At 41.5% G+C, this 19,961-nt stretch overlaps 1 non-coding gene across 1 annotated transcript; it reads right to left on the bottom strand.

The window, feature by feature from the left end:
- Nucleotides 1–19,573: 19,573 nt before the first annotated feature.
- trnal-caa (transfer RNA leucine (anticodon CAA)) lies at nucleotides 19,574–19,686 on the bottom strand. The gene is made up of 2 exons: nucleotides 19,649–19,686; nucleotides 19,574–19,619 (listed from the first exon to the last, which is right to left on the bottom strand). It is a non-coding gene; the product is annotated as a tRNA-Leu (tRNA).
- Between the last annotated feature and the right edge of the window lie 275 nt (nucleotides 19,687–19,961).

The raw sequence follows: 19,961 nt of genomic DNA, 5'->3' as shown, positions 1-19,961 counted from the left end.
TGTCGTTAAGGGAAGGGAGAATGTGTGATCCTAACTGCAGAATAATTTTAGTTTCGGTGGTCTTTCTGATGTATGAGTTCGGAAAACCGTCTTTGAGAACACAGACGGAGAGATTAGTGTGGTCGTGGCCGTCAGAGGTGAAATGAGAAACAATGGGCTTGGAGAGATCTTTAATCTTCACAGCCCTGACGTGTTCTCTGAAGCGGTCTCCGAGTCTCCTTCCTGTTTCTCCAATGTAGATGGCTGGGCATTTACTGCAAGAGATACAGTAAATAAGGTTGCTGGAGGTACAAGATGCTGTCTGGGTGATCCGGAATTGTCCTGAGGGGCCTTGAATGAGTGTGGTGGTGGCTGTGTACTTGCAGGTGATACAGCGAGCTCTGTTGCAAGGGAAAGTGCCTGGTGTGGATGGTTGTTGAGGGCGGTCAAGGGAGCTGTGAACAAGGAGGTTACGCAGATTAGGTGGTCGGCGATATGAGATGATAGGGCGATCAGAAAAGAAGGCCCCAATGGAGGGATCATCCTGTAGGATGGAAAAATTCTGGTTAATGGTCCTGGGGATAGGAAGTGTGTTAGGGTGGTAAGGAAGCACCAAGGGAATGCGGTTGTTACGGCGGGAGTTCCTGATCGGGTTGATGGTCCGGGGGGTGTTTTTGGCTCGGGCAAGGGCCCTGTCAATCACACTGCTGGGATATCCTCTGTTGATAAAAAATGAGTACATTTCGAGGGCTTGGTTCTCGAAGTCGATGTCGTCGCTGCATAGTCTTCGTAACCTAAGGAACTGTGAAAAAGGAAGAGAGTTTTTAGTGTGGTTGGGGTGAAATGAGCTGTACAGGAGGTAGCTGTGTGAATCCGTGGGTTTGTAATAAACTGAAGTGGAAAGTCGGGGGTAGTTGATAGACCAGTGGATGTCTAGAAACGGAAGAGTGGTGGAAGATATGTGAACTGTATATTTGAGGGACGGGTGGAAGTTGGTGAAATGGTGCAGGAAGAACTCGAGCTGATCGTTGGAGCATGTGGCGGCACCGACGCAATCATCAATATATCGTTTGTAGAGGTCAGGGACATAGCCAGTGTAGGAGGCGAAGAAGCGTTCTTCTACCCAGCCGACAAAAATGTTGGCATAGCTGGGTCCCATTCTGGTGCCCATGGCAACTCCACTGACCTGTTGGTAAAAAAGATTATTGAAAGAGAATGCGTTCAGTGTGAGGACCAATTCTGCAAGGCGTACCAGGGTGTGGGTGGGTGGATCAAGCACTGTGCGTTTGTCCAGCGTGTGCTTGAGTGCTGTAAGGCCGTCATTATGGGGAATGACGGTGTACAGAGATGTGATGTCCATGGTAAAAATGTGACATTCGGTACCCTGAAATTGGAAATCATTGAAAAGTTGGAGCGCGTGGTTGGTGTCTTTGATGTATGAGGGAAGATCTTCAACCAGCGGTCTCATGAGGCTGTCGAGAAAGGCTGAGATGTAAGTAGTTGGACAGTTACATGCTGATACGATGGGGCGTCCAGGGGTGTCCGGTTTGTGGATTTTGGGGAGGAGGTAAAATTGAGATACCTGTGGATGTTCCATGATGAGCCGGTTCGCCTCCTGGGGGAGCTCGTTACTGCTGATAAGAAGGGAAATGGTGGATACCACTTCCTTTTGGTAGTCAGTGGTAGGGTCCTGTTGGAGAGGGAGGTAGGCAGAAGTGTCAGTTAGTTGTCTAGAGGCTTCAAAGATATATAGATCCTTACGCCACACCACAACAGCACCTCCTTTGTCCGCTGGTTTGATGACGATATCATCCCTTTCTTACTGATTTCACTCATTGAGCACGGATGCGATAGAGGTACAGCCATTCACTATTTGACATGTCTGCCCTGGTCCAGAACCAAGCAATCAGAAAACAGGTGAATCTGTCTTGAGAATTAGCATACAGTACCGAGGCCCCCATGACCAAATAAAGGCTAACCTCGATAATCAGCCTAAATAATGCAGACTACAGTGTAGCAGCAATGTTTGTTAATAAGACAGAATTAAGTGTTGCTGTGCTTTCCCAAATGAGGCCCCATCTGAGACTCAACCCGGACCACCACGGAACGGCCGGTGTGTCCGAGTGCCAGAACTTTCATCTGTTCTAAGAGTCTAGAGCGGAGGTTGCCAGAGAGTAACCAGAGGATCCACCTGAGGTTAGCATCAGCAGCAAGCCTCGTGAACAGGTCAGAACTGTGGACAGCTGAATCACTATTCAGAACTAGCGCTTCATCAGGAACGAACCGGTCTTCTTCCTCACCTGCTGGGACCTACACTCATCTTTTCTCCTGTGCACAAACTTTGCTAGTTAAAGCCAACACTAACTAGCCGGTCAGTGAGCATCAGCAGCGCACCGTCGCAAGCCACACAGCACAGCCTGGCACGGAGCCAGAGAGCCCGCAGGAGATCTGCATCCCCAGAGATTGGATGAGCATTCAACTTCACTGCATCACAGCTCGAGAATTCAATTGTTATTCCAACCAGTTGATATCAATTTAATTCCTAAGAGTTATGTACTTGTTTTGAGTTTCTAATGTAGAAGTTATAACCAAGTTCATTTACGAAACGGTCTAAATGAATGATATACTGAACATATGTCCTCTTGATATATGTAACTCTTCGTAACTGATTGAATATATACCTTTTGTATTCTGATAACCCTCTCGATAAGATCTGTTAGGTTTACATGCATATTTTATGTATTAATAAATATTTCCTCATGTATTAGTACCTGTGTGTATGCGTTGTTTGAGTTATATCGCATGGTTGGATTCTAAGGCCATTAAAATAATCATTTTATGATTTACTGCTACAATTAATAATTGTCTTAGTAAATGCCCAAACCCTACAGAACTGGTGCCTCGTGAGAGCACACTACAACTGTATTATTATTATTATTATTTTTATTATTGAGAGACAGGCTCACTGTTCCTCAGGGTGGGACAGGAGATGACACACTGTATTATTATTATTGAGAGACAGGCTCACTGTATGTATTTTTATTACTGAGAGAGAGGTTCACTGTCTGTTCCTAATGCTGGGAAAGGAGATCACACACTGCATTATTATTATTGAGAGACAAGCTCACTGTTCCTCAGGCTGGGACAGGAGATGACACACTGTATTATTATTATTTGGAGACAGGCTCACTGTTCCTCAGGCTGGGACAGGAGATGACACACTGTATTATTATTATTGAGAGACAGGCTCACTGTTCCTCAGGCTGGGGCAGTAGATCACACTGTATTATTATTATTGAGAGTCTGGCTCACTGTTCCCCAGGCTGGGAGAGGAGGTCACACACTGTATTATTATTATTGAGAGACAGGCTAACTGTCTGTTCCTCAGGCTGGGACAGGAGATCACACACTGTATTTTTATTATTGAGAGACAGGCTCACTGTTCCTCAGGCTGGGACAGGAGATCACACTGTATTATTATTATTGAGAGACAAGCTCACTGTTCCTCTGGCTGGGAGAGGAGGTCACACACTGTATTATTATTATTGAGAGACAGGCTCACTGTCTGTTCCTCAGGCTAGGACAGGAAGTCACACACTGTATTATTATTATTGCGAGAAAGGCTCACTGTCTGTTCCTCAGGCTGGGACAGGAGATCACACACTGTATTATTATTATCGAGAGACCTGCTCTTTCCTGACTGTTCCTTAGGCTGGGACAGGAGATCATAATCTGCTTTATTATTATTGAGAGACTGGCTCACTCCTGTCTGTTCCCTAGGTTGGGACAGGAGATCACACACTGTATTATTATTGAGAGACGGGCTCACTCCTGTCTGTTCCTCAGGCTGGGACAGTGGATCACATACTATATTATTATAACTGAGAGACAGGCTCACTTTCTATTCCCCAGACTGGGACAGAAGATCACACACTGTATTATTATTGAGAGACAAGCTCACTGTCTGTTCCTCATGCTGGGACAGGAGATCACACAGTTTATTAATATTATTGTTGAGAGACATGCTCACTGTCTATTCCTCTGGCGGGGGCAGGAAATGACACACTGTATTATTAGTATTGAGAGACAGGCTCAGTGTTCCCCAGGCTGGGACAGGAGATCACACACTGTATTATTATTATTGAGATACAGGCTCACTGTCTGTTCCTCTGGCTGGGACTTGAGATCACACACTGTTCTATTATTATTGAGAGACAGGATCACTGTCTGTTCCTCAGGCTGGGACAGGAGATCACACACTGTATTATTATTATTGAGAGACAGGCTTGCTGTCTGCTCCTCAGGCTGGGACAGGAGATCACACACTGTATTATTATTATTGAGAGACAGGCTCACTGTCTGTTCCTCAGGCTAGGACAGGAAGTCACACACTGTATTATTATTATTGAGAGACTGGCTCACTCCTGTCTGTTCCTCAGGCTGGGACAGGAGATCACACACCGTATATGTTACGGATTCGGTAAGAGAAACCGAAACCAGTGAGAGAACCCACTTGCAGGAGCTGACAAAGCCTAGCCATGATCCAAAGAAAGCCACAGTCCAAGGAACGAACCGAGACTCCAGGGGAAGCCAGAGATCCAAAAGGGAACGAGTTACCGAAGCCAAAGCGTGATCCGAAATCGAAGACAATAGAGTAATCCGATAGTCCAGGGGTAGCCAGAGATCCAAAACAGAGCGTGAGTAACGAAGCCAAGCCGTGATCCGAAAAGCCGTAGTCAAAAGTGGAAAAACCGTAAACCGAAAGCCAAGAAGAACACTAGGTAGAAGAAGGAGTAGCGCAACCAGGAAGCTCGAAAGGGAAACCAATACTGAGCAAGGAGGTAGGGAAAGACAGGTGTTTAAGTAGGATGAGACGGGGGTGTGGTGGTGAATAGGAAAACTGATAGGAAAACTGATGGAGTAGGGCTACGCCTACTTCTGCCTCTTCCGTTGCCGGGAGGCAGGGATCGTAACAGTACTATTATTATTGAGAGACGGGCTGACTGTCTGTTCCTCTGGTTGGGGCAGAAAATGACACACTCTATTATTATTATTGAGAGACAGGCTCGCTGTCTGCTCCTCAGGCTGGGACAGGAGATCACACACTGTTGTAGTGTGCTCTCACGAGGCACCAGTTCTGTAGGGGTTTGGGCATTTACTGGGACAATTATTAATTGTGGCAGTAAATCACAAAATTGATTCTTTTAATGGTCTTAGTATCCAACCATGCGATATAACTCAAAAAAACGCACACACAGGTACTAATACACGAGGATACATTTATTATTATATGGAATATGCATGTAAACCTAACAGATCTTATCGTAAAGGTTATCAGAATACAAAAGATATATATTCATTCAGTTACAGTTACACATATCTAGAGGACATACGTTCAGTATATCATTCATTTAGACCGTTTCGTAATTGAACTTGTTTACAACTTCTACATTAGATACTCAAAACAAGTACATAACTCTTAGGAGTTAAATTGATATCAACTGGTTGGGATAACAATTGAATTCTCGAGCAGTAATGCAGTGAAGTGGAATACTCATCCGATCTCTGGGGATTTAGGTCTCCTGCGGGCTCAATGGCTCCGTGCATGGCTGTGGTGTGCGGCTTGCGACGTTGCGCTGCTGATGCTCTCTGAAGACCGGCTAGTTAGTTTTGGCTGAAACTAGCGAAGTTTGTGCACAGGAGAAAAGATGACTGTGGGTCCCAGCAGGTCAGGAAGAAGACCAGTTCGTTCCTGATGAAGCGATAGTTATGAATAGTGATTCAGCTGTCCACAGTTCTGACCTGTTCACGAGGCTTGCTGCTGGTGCTATCCTCGGGTTGATCCTTTGGTTACTCTCTGGCAACCTCTGCTCTCGACTCTTAGAACAAAGCAAAGTTCTGGCACTCAGACACACTGGCTGTTCCGTGGTTGTCCAGGCTGAGTCTCAGGATGGTCAGGAGGCGCGCTGCGAGAATGTTCTGCCCTTGGGAGCCTTTCTGCTTCTGGGCCGTCCCGCCCTGGAATTGTCTCACAGCCCTGGAATTCTCCTTTGAATTCCCTTTAGAATAGTCTCGGAGCTCTGTGTTGCCTGTTTTTACCTGTAGGAACTTCAGCTCGTTTATTGGATGAAAGTTTCATGGGCATCAGAGACCCACGTGGGTTACTCGGCCCTACCAGTCCCTGATTGGTTGATCAAGGTGAGATATGAGTCACTTACTCCTGACACTTAGGAATGCAGTCCAGATGTCCATCTGGCACTCCCTAGACAGATAGGCGCCAATGGATGCCCATTGATCATGATAGCCAGGCTTAGCTAAATGCATCCCCATTTGGGAGCTGTCCCTTATCAAAAGAAAACATCTTTAAATCAGCCTGCCTGAATAGCTTCTCTGTGGCTGCACCACAGAGATGAAGAGAGAGATGGGGCCTCATTTGGGAAAGCACAGCAACACTTAATTCTCTTATTAACAAGCATTGCCACTACAATTAGTAGGAAGAAAGATACAATGTTTTGAAAATGTAATATGTTTTAAAGGATTAAAGGGAAAAGAAATACTTTATATACGCAAACTAATTCAACTGAGCTCCTCTAAACAATATCGCCTGAAGAATTGCCAAAGCACAGTGTATCAATTTGGGTGACACTGGGGGAAAAGGATCACAACATTGAAAACCACAAGGCTTATTTTCAACATCAAAATTTGTGCTTGAAAATATTTGACAAAAAAAGGAATATTACACGCACGGAAATCAATATTTACCACTAGGATAGAATGCAGCATAGAACAGTTGGATAGAAGGTTAGTGTAACTCTATAGTGCATCACAGAGGTCAGTCTCTTCCCCCTCATTATGCTGGCTGACTTCACTGTCCTCCAGCGATAGTCAGCTGTAATCACTGATGCAGACATGATGTTAATACTCTGACAGCATCTTGGCTGATTTGGTTAAAGTGTTTTCCTATTAAACAGGTGATTCTGCGTTCAAATCCCACCAGTGTCTTTCTTCCTGTCTTGTCTTACAAAATGTATCACTATGGATGATTACATGCAGCTTGATTTTGTTTAATGCAAGTTTTCATTCCCTTTCTGATGGCTCTCTACAGTAATTTTTAAAAGTACTAATCGGGATGGATTACTGTACATATCCTCAGTAAAGGGGAATATATAAGTAGTGACTATCCAAATTGCATTTTTGTGTGAAACACATTTCAGAAAATTGAAAATCAATTTTCAAAACTCACAATAACAAGACAAAGGCAAAACATAAGTTCACTTTCACTTTATGCATATTTACCACAACCTTGCCTTCTGATCATAAAAAGTCTTAATTTTAATATAGCAGTTTTAAATGGGACATTCAGAACATGGCATATGAGAATATATGGTTAACCGAGGATGAGCAAAGGATGATTGCGCTTTCTGCTTATTGCTATGAACCTACCCCTGGTTATAAAAATGTCTCAAAATTCTGACACTGAGGTGTGAGACACAATGTAACAGGCTCTCATAATCCCGAAATACAAGAAATTTTACTGTAGCGTTTTATAAATTTGACCCTGTGAACATTGCATGTCCCTCCTTCCTCATTACCAAAACATCTCAATGTCCCGGCATTATGTACATTTGTAATTACAACACTTCACTGTTTCATTAATGAGTTGTGACATTGTGAACATGGCATGTTAAAGTATATAGAAAATCTAGATCAGAACAGGCTAAATGCAATTCCTAGTGATTTATCATTTTCTTACTTTCTAAATGAAAAAAATATTTTTTCAGTGATTATGACACTTCAGTATGACATAAAATATGCTTCAATGACAGAATAAATAATAATAATAATAATAATAATAATAATAATAATAATAATAATAATAATAATCATGGGAAAAATACCCAAAGTGGACATTCATAGTTGTGATTATAGGAATGTTAGATATCGGGTGGGTAGATGCGTCAGCATGCGTAGGCTGCAAAGGAACAAGTAAAGGACTATTCCTGCTGAAAAGAAAAGAAAAGAATCACAATGTTTCAGCTGTGGAGCCTTCTTCAGGTGTGAGAAAGACAGGGCAGTAAGCAAAGATAATTTTCTTTTTATCTTTGCTGAGTGCAGTTTATCGCTCATGACAACATCAAAGACATTAAGGAGTTTTTACGGCTAACAGCTCCACATCAACTTCCTTTCATAACTAACCTCATCAGATCCTTCAACTCCCAACTCTTCCAGTTTCTCACTTCAGAGAAGGATAAAAAACTCAAAATCCTCTACAGAGAAAAAACATCAACACCCTTATCACCTCCACCAATCCTAATCTTGGTGTTACTACACCCTCTGACCTTTCCCTTTCACCCCTTTGCATCCTCAGCTAAAATATTTTAATAGTACAACAAAATTACAATAGATTGTACAGTATTTATGTTTAAAATTAAAGTAAATGTGTCAAAATATCGAAGTCCAAATGCACGGTGCTAATGTAACAATGCTTGCAAGTTCCTTAACAAATCTGCATTGTATTTTTAAAATATTTCAGCAGAGGATGCAACGGGGGTATAAATGACGACTCGACTTTTTCTTGGGTGAATATGGTTTTCTGGGGAGTTGCGACGTTGGGCATACAGTAATTGGACATTTCCCGGTGATTCTGACACCTGTTAAGCACTCGCATTTCCTACAAATATTAAAATGGTTAAGGTTTCGCTGAGAAATCCAATCGACCTTTGCGAAGACAATGTTTACATCGCAAAAGAAATCCATCCCTGGGTGGACTCGAACCACCAACCTTTCAATGAACAACCGAACACGCCACACAGATGGAATGGTGGGTCCATGTCTCCCATCACAACTTTCAGGTTAATTTTTTTTTTTGCCAGCTGGCAATATTTCTTCTGCACTTATAATCAAGAATTGAATTTCATTTCTCGCAAGCTGTGTGAATTTCTTGAAATACAAGTTTTCCAGAAAGAAAATGAATACATGCATTCAACGAAATCAAGCCATTTGTGATAGTCCGAAATGGTACGTTATGTACCACAAGATAGGAAAAAAAACATGACTGGGATTTTAACCTGAGTAAAGTTAGCTTGAAGTTCGAAAACGATTTTGGCACGCCTGTAGCGTTTACACGAAACCTCTTAGAATCGCGAGAATACTTTCTTTGTGTATAAAATACATTGTGAATGCTTTCTCAGCCTTTACTTTTTCGTTTATATGACATTTTTTTGACCAAGCACGAATATTCTTTTGTCCATATCTTCGCAACGGAAGCACAGAACGCCTTCAAACCAAATGCATTTTAAAATTTCCACAGCCTCTACATCTAAGTATCAGTGAGCTAATTATCTTTTTTTAAACCTCCGGTTTTTCATCGATGCGTAATTACGCAATAACTGGAACCCGGGGGACCGCTGTATACACAAGTTCACAACGCGAGAAATACTGTTCAATACGGCTTCGTGCGAAAAACCCGTATATGACCATAGGCAACAGAATAGTGCAGTCTCCAATTACTCAGACTGTAAGCACGGGAATAAAGCTTTGTCTGAATTCTGAAACCCTTCTTTTACGTCCTGTTTTCATTCAAGGTAAGAGTCAACTATATTCACAATACTACTGACAGCAGGAAGATTAAAATATTCTTTACTCAGTAGCTTATTAAAAACAGCTCCCATGATGTTCAAACCGATTTTTTACACAGAACACTAACACAGCTTTGCGTTCTGAATCTCTTTTTCTCGTGCGTTTATTTAATGTGGCACAATGCACTGGGATAGGGGTATTCTGTTCACAAACCAATAGCATTTAAACCACAGCTCCCACAATGCTGCAAGTAAGTGTTTTGCACACTAAGCAGAGAGCGATGTCTTCCTCGTTAGTATAGTGGCGAGTATCCCCACCTGTCACGCGGGAGACCGGGGTACATCAGGACGTGCATTGAAGTGAAAGCAGGATGTGCTGCGACATGCACTGTGCAGATCCCGCCACACTAAGAGGTGAGTGGGTCTGTTCGATCACAGCGCTAGACGAATCCCCAAACAGTGTGTGTGGCGACAAACGAAACGGGCCTGTTCCCGCCCGGTTTTGAACCGTGGAAATCGGGCCCAGTAGAATGTGCAGAATGTGGCGCTGCCTTGTAGAATTCTCCACTCTTGTAGAATTCAGGAAACAGTCTCTTTTTGCACGCTCCTGTACTTCACAGAGGTCTTGAGGACCGGTCATTTGTTCCCAATGTATTTCCGGTGCCTTCATGCACTCTTGTACCAAATGCATGTTCCTTCTGTACACGGAGCCGATCATTTGCAATTGGGCGGTGCCGACAGACCAGGACGAGCTCTGTCGGCTCAAAAGCAGCGCAGGACCTGCAAGAACAACAGAAAGATTAGCATCTAGTGGGGGCATCTTACTGAGCCCAAGATCTCATCAAGAATCGGCTCCAGCAACAGGGCTGGGCGGATTGTTCCATTCTCCGACCACTCTCGGTGTAAACAAGTCCCTCCTGGTCTCTGCTTGAAATGCACTTTCCTGCGTTTGCTTTGGTGTAACTGGCTTCCCCTGCATGGGCGAATGTGAAGAAGATCCTTAGTAAGTCATTGAAGAAAACCGAGAAGAGGTCGGAGTGGCCTCTGTCGTTCATCAACGACCCAGTCAGGCAGTACTCCTCTGTAAAGCGCCGTTCGTTCACATCGATTGGCTTTTTTTTGCCTTCATTCGTGCAAGTAATAAAAGCAGACGCCCCTATTCTGCCGTGACCCAGACTCAAACCCTGGTTGTTACGGCCACATCACAACGTACTGACCACTATATGATCACGGCGAGTTACTGAGACACACGGGGCAGGGTGGAAAAGGCTGTGCTCTCTTTGTGTGACATACAGATGCAGCCATTCAAAATGGGTGGGGTATGTCGCGGCATACCCTGGTGGGCGTGTCGCGGTATCACGCAGTATCACGCGGTTAATCGCGTCCTTTGACGCCATGCCAGAAAGTATCCGGTATCACCTTGTAAAACCGCCAGGGGGAGCTTAACCTCTCATGTACAGCATTTGAGCTTTTAAATTTGAACTGTGTATTACAGCATGTTAATCATCAGTCATTAAAATGTTGGTATATTTTATGAAAGCAAGATTGCTCAGTTGGACAAAAGTACACAACCTACCTTTATCAGAAATATTTATGCATCAAAGCCTTTACCGAAGATATTACTAATAGTATTAATTATGAATGACTTTGGACAAGTTGTATACTCAAAGTATAATTTCTTTAGCACATTTGTACAAGCACTTGGAATCTGTCCAAGCCCTACTTTGTCAGGCATTTTGTTTTACTTCAACGGGCATAAAAACTTCCTTGCTTTTAACAGGGCGTTTCATAATTTCTAACTACGAAAATGATTTAAAATGTGACACTTATCATTCAACTAAAGCTCCAAATATCACAAGGATCCTCAAGAGCACAGCAAAGACTGTATTAAAAGATACTTGTATGAGATACATGAGAATCCAGGCTTTTTTTATCAACGCTTTCTTTTCTGTATACCAGATCTTATGGAACCACTTCAGAAGGGTGTCAGCCAGTCAGATTCCGGGAATCGGTACATTAAAGGAAAAATACACATTCCATTTCTCCCTAAACATTTTAAGCATCGAAGTATTTAACTAACATGTGAAATAGCGTGTGAAAAAGTGGTAGTTTTAAGCTTTTCTCCTAATATAATATGGAATCGCGTATCTAAAGAATTTAATAACGATATGATTATAGTCGTGTACTGCGACAGGGCTGTGTAGGGCTGTTTCGCCTCAGTCTTCATGTGATTTCCCTTGTAGCCTACTGGTCTACATGCCTGACTACCAACTCACAGGTTGTGTGTTTAAATTCAGCTGGTGCTGGACTTTCCTTTTAACAAACATTTCTTCGAAAAAATAGAATAGCAATATTATGGACAATCAATTGACTTTTATATTTCAAAGTATCACAACATGATCGATTCTAAGTCATTTTTGATAACAATGAATAGTCACCTTCTTCCCTTCTGACAACGGTCCCTGCTTCTGCTTCCTGCTTCTATTGTGTGTGTGTGTGTGCAATAGAGTAAATTTTTATAGAGAAATGGAGGCTGGACAGTATGCGTTACAATATAAACATTTATATTGATTTAAATAGTCTTTTGATTTAAATCGCAAACGCATGTTTAATTATATGTGTTTTTTAATCATAATCAGGCTAATGCAACATAAATTGATACAGTATCTTTGTCTTCTAAGTATCTTAATAAACTTTCAGCATAGCTTTCTACCCGTTTAGATTTATTTTTCTTGGGATTTTGGGATCAAATGTGGAAGGATTAGATTGTAATCATTTTTATTTTTCAAATACATTTTAGAAAAGTGTAATCTATACCTGCCCAGACTGTACGCCTTCCTATACCCCGCCTTTCATTCCTGTCCTGCTCTTCCCCGCGCACCCCAGCCGGGAGCTCTTCGTTCTCTGCCCGGGACGAATGTATATTTTGATATTTACACCCGGCACTGCACCGAGGGAGTGTCTGCATTTATAACTTAGTTTTTAAAATTAGTCAAGCAATATGAAGCATCTCCTTTTACTTTTAAGTCCCTTAAATACATTGAGCACAGCTTTCTCACCACTTAAGATTGCTTTTTGATACCATCCTTACACAAAGCAGAAACTTTCCGATGACATACAGTACAAGTGGAAAGATTACAGATTTTAATCGTCTTTAATTTTGTTACGTTATACGTTTCAGGAACGTTTAATCTAAACAAACACCCCAAAACTATTCTCGATTGTATTTCTGAATGTTATGTTACACCTACAGTAGTTCACTGCTTTAAATACATCGAATTAAGAAAGTTATGTGTAGCACTTTAGATCTTTTTTTCTGAACCAGGGAAAACCTGATCATGTTTCTCTATAACAATAATAAAAAACTTTATTTTAAATATCACCTTTAAAAGTGGCATCTCAAAGCAATACAGTAGATCGAAAAACAGTTAAAAGGGACCAAAGTAAATACCAGACAAACGCAAACGCGTTTTTAATAAAATGCTTTTATTCATTCAGCAGAGAGTGAGAGAGACATCCAGCAGAGAGAGACACACACACCGGTTTCCATTGACAAAATTGTTTTTTTTCAATTCCTCTTGTCTAACAGGAATGTTTTGTTTGTGGACAGACTGTTAGACTAGAGGAAAAGAGCGCCTCCTTCTACGAAGCATTTCGTTGATCCGATCACAAATTCTTTTCCAGCCGCACGCAGTAAGGGTTGAGAATCTCTGATTCACCATGCTACTAATGGTTTCCCGGAGATTGCAAGGCAAGGCACTTTTGCCTCTGGACCCATCGAAATTAACAGACGTGGTCCACCCCCAGTAAATTTCAAAAGTCACAAGATTTCGAAACACGAGGGCGGCGTAGCGGTCGGCTCTTGCTTTCCCGTCTATGCCGATGCACTGCAAGTACAACCCCCCCTCCATCTCCTGAGTGATGGGTAGCAGTTGGACATCTGGGAGAATTATTCGTCCCACTGGCGTCTGTGAATTCCGCTGTGTTTCCTGGGGGGAGATAGACGGCGGGGACAGCATCAACAGATTCCTGCGTGGTGGTGAACGGAGAGGCCGGGATGGAGTGTCCTGAGGCGGTGTGTGCTCTGCGGGGGGCAGAGCTTCCGCCAGGCATTGCAACCTGCGCGGCGGGGAGAGGCACTTTTCGGGAGACAGCTGCTCAACTGTTTGACTGCTGGAACATACTGTCTCCTTCCTCTGCATTTTCAGGAGTGTCTCTAGCCTCCCAATCCTCCCCAATAATGCATCGTACTGCTCCCGCTGCTGCCGAAATGTCTCCACACAGGTGCTGCTTCTACAGGTTGGCACTCTGGCCAGTGGCCGAGAGCAGAGACCCACGGCCTGTGGCAAAATAACATAATTCATGTAAGAAATAAAGTCACACAGTAGTATTCATCAGTCGCGGAACAGACATCAAAATAAACTTTTCTTTTTTTCCGTCTTACCACTTTCTTTTATACTGTCCTGGTGGTAGATTTCGAAGATCGTTTCGCCCGTGCAGTGTTTTCTTGAAGAACAGGCTACGAAGAAATAATTATAATTGAATTTAAAATTCAAAATGGCAATAATACCTTGTAATATGCGCTGTAATCGCGTATTTCAGATGAAGTCTGCTGTATTTGCTTACCCTTCGCTCTTTGGAAGCTGGGGCGGCACAAGCACCCCGTCTCTTCCCGTAAAAGGTCTTGGTCTCCATACTGTACTGTGGTCACTGTAGTGCAGGTTCGCAGTTTTTTTTGTGATGGGAGCTCACCCAATCCCTTTGTGTATTTATGCTATATTCACATGTACGGCTAGAATGTTCATTGGCTTCCAATGAAAGGCGGGTGCCTTTTGCCAAAGTCTGGAGACATTAGAGGCTTGCTACACCCAGACTGTTAAACCAACGCATTAGCACGTCAAAGCCCATTGAGGAGCCGGGCGCAATAATTGTTTTGTCCCTTGATTTACTGATCTGCATTAATTATGGAAATCAAGTTCCTGCTCTTTGCAGACGACCTGGTCCCGCTGTCGCCCACAGAACAGAGGCTGCGCCAGAACCTGGCGCTGCTGGAGCAGCACTGTCAGACCTGGGCGCCGACAGTCAATCTGGACAAGACCAGAGTTATGGTTTTCCAGAAAAAAAGCCAGACCTCAGGGAAACAGGTACAAATTCACACTTAACAACGTTTGTATTATATTCCCTATTAATCAAACTCTACTCTACACAGAGAGGGGCTTGTCCCCTCCTCCCGCCCCTCTCTGTGTACAGTAGAGCCTCCTGTCCAGCCAGCACATGTCCACAGTCCACAACAGCGACATATCATAAAACGTTTGCACATATAGTTAAATTATTAGTTGTTTTTCAGGAAGTTAAAAAAAAACACTTGAAATACTTATCCAGTCTCTCGAAATAAAGTTATTTTTCAAGCAATGCAACAAACGTCTGGCAATGTGTTTTTTTTAATCCAACATTGACAGCCACATCTTAAATCTTGCCAGTCAGCTCTTTTTTCTCTATTTGAATTGTGGCTTACACTTCGCACGACTTTAAAAGCTAGAAAGACAGGTTTCAATTCACATTAGCTGGCGAGCCTTGTTAACAAAAAAACAGACAATACACAGGGAGGGGGAGGTCAAGCCAGAGAGAGAGTTTTTTACCCTCTGTCTAAAAACCCAAATAACCCGGGGCTGAGACTCTGGGGGGATCATTGCGTTCTTTCTTCTTTTTTTCAGCATGGAATAAACCTGTTGCTTGATTCATATGGATGCCTGGTTCCGCCGGGGATTCAAAACATTTTTTATTTTTTTTTAATCGGGTATCAAAGGGAATAGCAGTATAACCCTGTTCATGCACAAACAGTGGCATGTTACATTATTGATTTGGGTGTCTCCTCTTGCCAGAAAGCTCTAAATTGCATTTTGAGCGTGGTTTTTGACTTTTTTTAAATTGCATTTTGAACGCGGACAGCACATACAAGGGTTAATTGCACAATGAACTGCGCCAAGAAATTTAAAATATTCTTCTTTAGGTGTGATACAGTCTTTTAATACAGTCTTTGCTGTGCTCTTGAGGGTCCTTGTGGTATTTCGAGCTCTGGTTTAATGATAAGTGTCGCAGTTTATTTATGGATTGCAATTTAGAAAAAGTCAAAAACCCGCACTCAAAATGCAATTTAGAGCTTTCTGGCAAGAGGAGACACCCAAATTAATAATGTAACATGCCACTGTTTGTGCATGAACAAAGTTATACTGAGATTTTCTTAGATACGCGATTAAAAAAAAAAAAAAAACAATTTGAATCCCCGGCGGAACACATTCCATAAGAATCAGCGCTTTTACAGTATATATCGCCTTTAAAGGTGGCTTCTCAAAACGCTTTACAGGATAAAAACAACAAGAACAGCAACAACAACAATATTGTATTTCATTGCACTTTGAAAACCAAGTAATAATTTAACTATATGTGCAAACGTTTCATATGTCGCTGTTGTGAATGTCTGTGGAGTGTACTGTATCTTATTTGCCTTACGTCCTGGTTATCTCACTCGCCCTCCCCCCCCTCTCTCCCTCAATTCAATTCAATTCAAGGTGTTTTATTAGCATGACAGATGGGTACAATCAGTGTTGGGTATTTACTTTGCTTTGAGATTCCACTTTTAAAGGTGATATATAAAATTTTAACTAAAATAAATCAATGAAATCGCTTTAACATGCTAATGCATTGGTGTAACAGTCCGGGCATGGCAAGCTTCCAATGTCAACTCGACTCGATTGGAAGACAATGAACGTATTCTAGCCCTAAATAAATTAATAGCAAACATGGTTTATGTAAAAGACATTTTTCCAAGAAAGTTTATAATAATACGATCTATAGTTGAAATCTGAGCCTAAATATAAAGAAAAAGCATTTTCAGAGAGCAATCACGCTGTGTTTATGTAGAAAAAGCGATTAGGTTTATGAGCAATCTAATTACCTATTTGCTTAAAACGCTATATAAAATAAAGTTTATTTAAAGATTAATGATAAGTGTCGCAGTTTAAATAATTTTTGTAGTAGGGCTTGGACAGATTCCCAGTCCATTTTTGCAATTTACGTTGCAATGTCCAATGTGCTGCTGTAATACAGTTTAGAATACAGTAAGTCTAAACTGTATCAGCTTTATTTATGGGTTGCAATTTAGAAAAAGTCAAAAACCGCACTCAAAATGCAATTTAGAGCTTTCTGGCATGAGGAGACACCCAAATTAATAATGTAACATGCCACTGTTTGTGCATGAACAAAGTTATACTGCAATTTTCCTTAGATACGCGATTAAAAAAAAATAATTTTTTGAATCCCCGGCGGAACACATTCCATAAGAATCAGCGCTTTTATACAGTATATTGCCTTTAAATACATATATTTAAACACGCATTTACGATTTAAATCAAAACGCGATTCAAATCAATATAAATGTTTATTATGTAACGTGACTATTCATTGTTAATAAAAATACTTAAATTTGATCATGTTGTGATATTTGGAAATATAAATTTGTTTGGTGCGAGTGAGGTTTTATTTAATCTCTGACCAAGGGAAACGTTTCATTTTTTCAAAGAAATGTTTGTTAAAAAATAAAGTCATAGTTACATGGGAATCAGGAAACTAACCCACAGCACCACCAGCACAGTCACATGCTGAGGGCTGAAAAAGCACTACAGAAAAATTATCGACAGACAATGTACAGATTTGATAAAGCTATAAAATAATGTAATTAGGCACAGAACAAGTTTACAGCACAGTACAATAATAAATGCTGACCACGACTTTAGAAGCATAAATTACCTTACACTCAATTTAAACACAAGCTTTTTAGCCCTCTAAGCTGGTTCATACAGAAATGTAGAGAACCAGGATCAGAACACACAGCTTCATTAGCGAATACATATGCAGGACAACTGGAGAAGACGTTTTACAGTGGATGGATTTTTAGAAACATCCCATCAGTGACATCACTGAAGTCAACTCCTAGGTAACTGTCGTGTGGATAGTTTCACAAGAATCAGACAAAGGTTTAAGCATCGCTTGTTCTAGATAAAACTGCAAATAAAAAAAACAACAACCCATAATGTACTTCTTTGCGGCTCTGTTTGCCACAACGTGAAATTAGAAAATAATATTACGTAACCAAAATCCGCAATATGGAAACAGAACCTGTGTAATTGTTGACAGATGATGTACTCGTAACATTTTTACAAGACGAACTACAACATTTAAAAATTGACTTGTATGTACTTGATATCTCTAATCAATCCACGGCGATATAGTTAAAGTAGAGTCCCCGCACAAAACGAAACTAAAACGCCCTGGGCATAAAGTTGCGCGCTTCTTATCAGTTGCTCAAAAGTAATTTGACCGTATGAAATGCATAATATAAACCTAGAAACATATACGTGAGCAGTATTTACGTAGTATCGGTGTCAAGACATACCTCTCAAATACTGTAAATCAAGTTAAAAATATCTCAAGACTGATTCTGGTCATAATGAAACCATGTTTCGTGTATGTTTTCTTTAAAGTACCGAGACCAGCCATATACTGTATGTTTATGTTCCAAAATTAATATCGTTTATGGCCTTCACACGCCTTACAGTATGCTCCTATTCTTTTTATGCTCAGCTATTAAGATTTCCCTTCAGTGGTAAAATTCCATATGAATATTCAATACTACAACGGGCACAGTAAACACGTTTACAGTAAATCAGTCTACGACAGACCAACGGACCACGAGTGCCCCTGTCGGTCAACCAATCACATACCGCGGTACCCCGCGTCATCTTGCGTCATCTTGCGCCAAAATGCGTGACGCCATAGCCAATTACCTCCAGTACGTGTCTGTACCGGGCACTTTGAATGGCTGCATCTGTATAAATTTAATTGTTCTATTTTTCAGGCTTGCATAGTCTTATTCATATTTCAGTTAAACCTTTTCTTCTGTAGTAATTTCATTTGTTATTAAAATTATTCCTGATTTAAGAATTTTGTAATAAGTTTCAGTTTCAGTTTAATCGTGCCCAGAAGCTACCAAAACTGGTAATGTTCACATAATGTGTAATGCAAAAGCAGCAGTTGGGGTGGGAAACAAAAGGCATTTCTTGGTATGAATCCTAAAACTTCATAGATGGCGTTCTAGGACTTCTCGCTTCAGATAAAGCTATCAATACATCACAGATTTCTACTCAATCAATATCAGCAGTGTTATCACTACCGAACGCTAAATATAGATCCTGGCAATACTTCATGAGTTGTTCGTTAGAAAATTGTTTGTTTTTTTTAACATATTTTCAATACCAGACAAAAAGTCAAAGTTTCAATTTCATGCAACTGATGAAATCTCTCTTCGATGGAAGTTATAAGTACAGTACATCCAAAATACTGCGGAATCAATCAAATTTACATGTTTCTTGTGGATCCAGAAGATCATTTTGAGACTCAAAACATGCCTGTCTTTTCTTTTTTCGAGGATGAAGGAGTAGCAGCAGGAGTAGCAGTAATGGCAAGAACGTGTTTAGAGTTCAGCACTTCTCATTTCTAATGCAGAGCCATCGACTCGGAAAGCACCGCCCGCAATAAAAGAAATTGCAGAATCGGTCTGTTCATGCTGCCTACACGCTTTGAATTGCTGGCATTTTCTGCAAGCGTTCCTTTTTGAGGGTTCATGAAATTCCTCACATTTGAGCCAACACTAAAATATTTCATTCGGGGTCGCCTAATTCATAGTGCAAACCGAATCTACAGGGGAATGCTGTGGCACATGAAGCCGTTTGTTAGTCTGTTGTGAGGGGCGGAATGCAAATCGAGTTGGTGAATAGAAAATGAAACAGGAGTCACTTCTTGAGCTACGAATTCCAAAAAGTATGAAAACCTGTGCATTTTAACAGTGCAGAATACTCACAAATTGCACTGAGTTGCTTGCTTTCTTCTGCTGCTTTTATATTTCAGTCATTCACTGTCAGCTAGCACTGGAACAATTCAAGAGAGGTAAAAACAGAAGCTGTCAGGAGTGGGATTTGAACCCACGCCTCTATTTGGAGACCAGAACACCCAAGCCAGCTGGAAAGACACATGTCCTTGAGTTTGGCGCCTTAGACCACTCGGCCACCCTGACAAGCAAGAGCAAGTGATGTGCTGAATGCACCAGTAGTTGACTAAACTGAGTTTCTTCCCTGAAATGATTTGCTTGCGAAGAGCCAAGTTGCCTTGAATGGATCTTGGAAATCAAATATACGGATGGATTGTTATTCGGTTGTGAGTTTTGAGGGGCGTATTATAAATTGAGTTGGTGAAAAGGCGCTTTTTGTTAGTCTGTCGGGAGGCTGCACAAGGTGTTTAGAGGGAGAACTTCTAAAAGGCAGGCTCCATAGGTAATGATCACATTTTCTT

This window comes from Lepisosteus oculatus, chromosome 14 (assembly GCF_040954835.1).
Source record: "Lepisosteus oculatus isolate fLepOcu1 chromosome 14, fLepOcu1.hap2, whole genome shotgun sequence".
Lineage (NCBI taxonomy): Eukaryota > Metazoa > Chordata > Actinopteri > Semionotiformes > Lepisosteidae > Lepisosteus > Lepisosteus oculatus.
The sequence above is the reverse complement of the archived record's forward strand: the minus strand, read 5'-3'. Positions and strand labels throughout refer to the sequence as shown.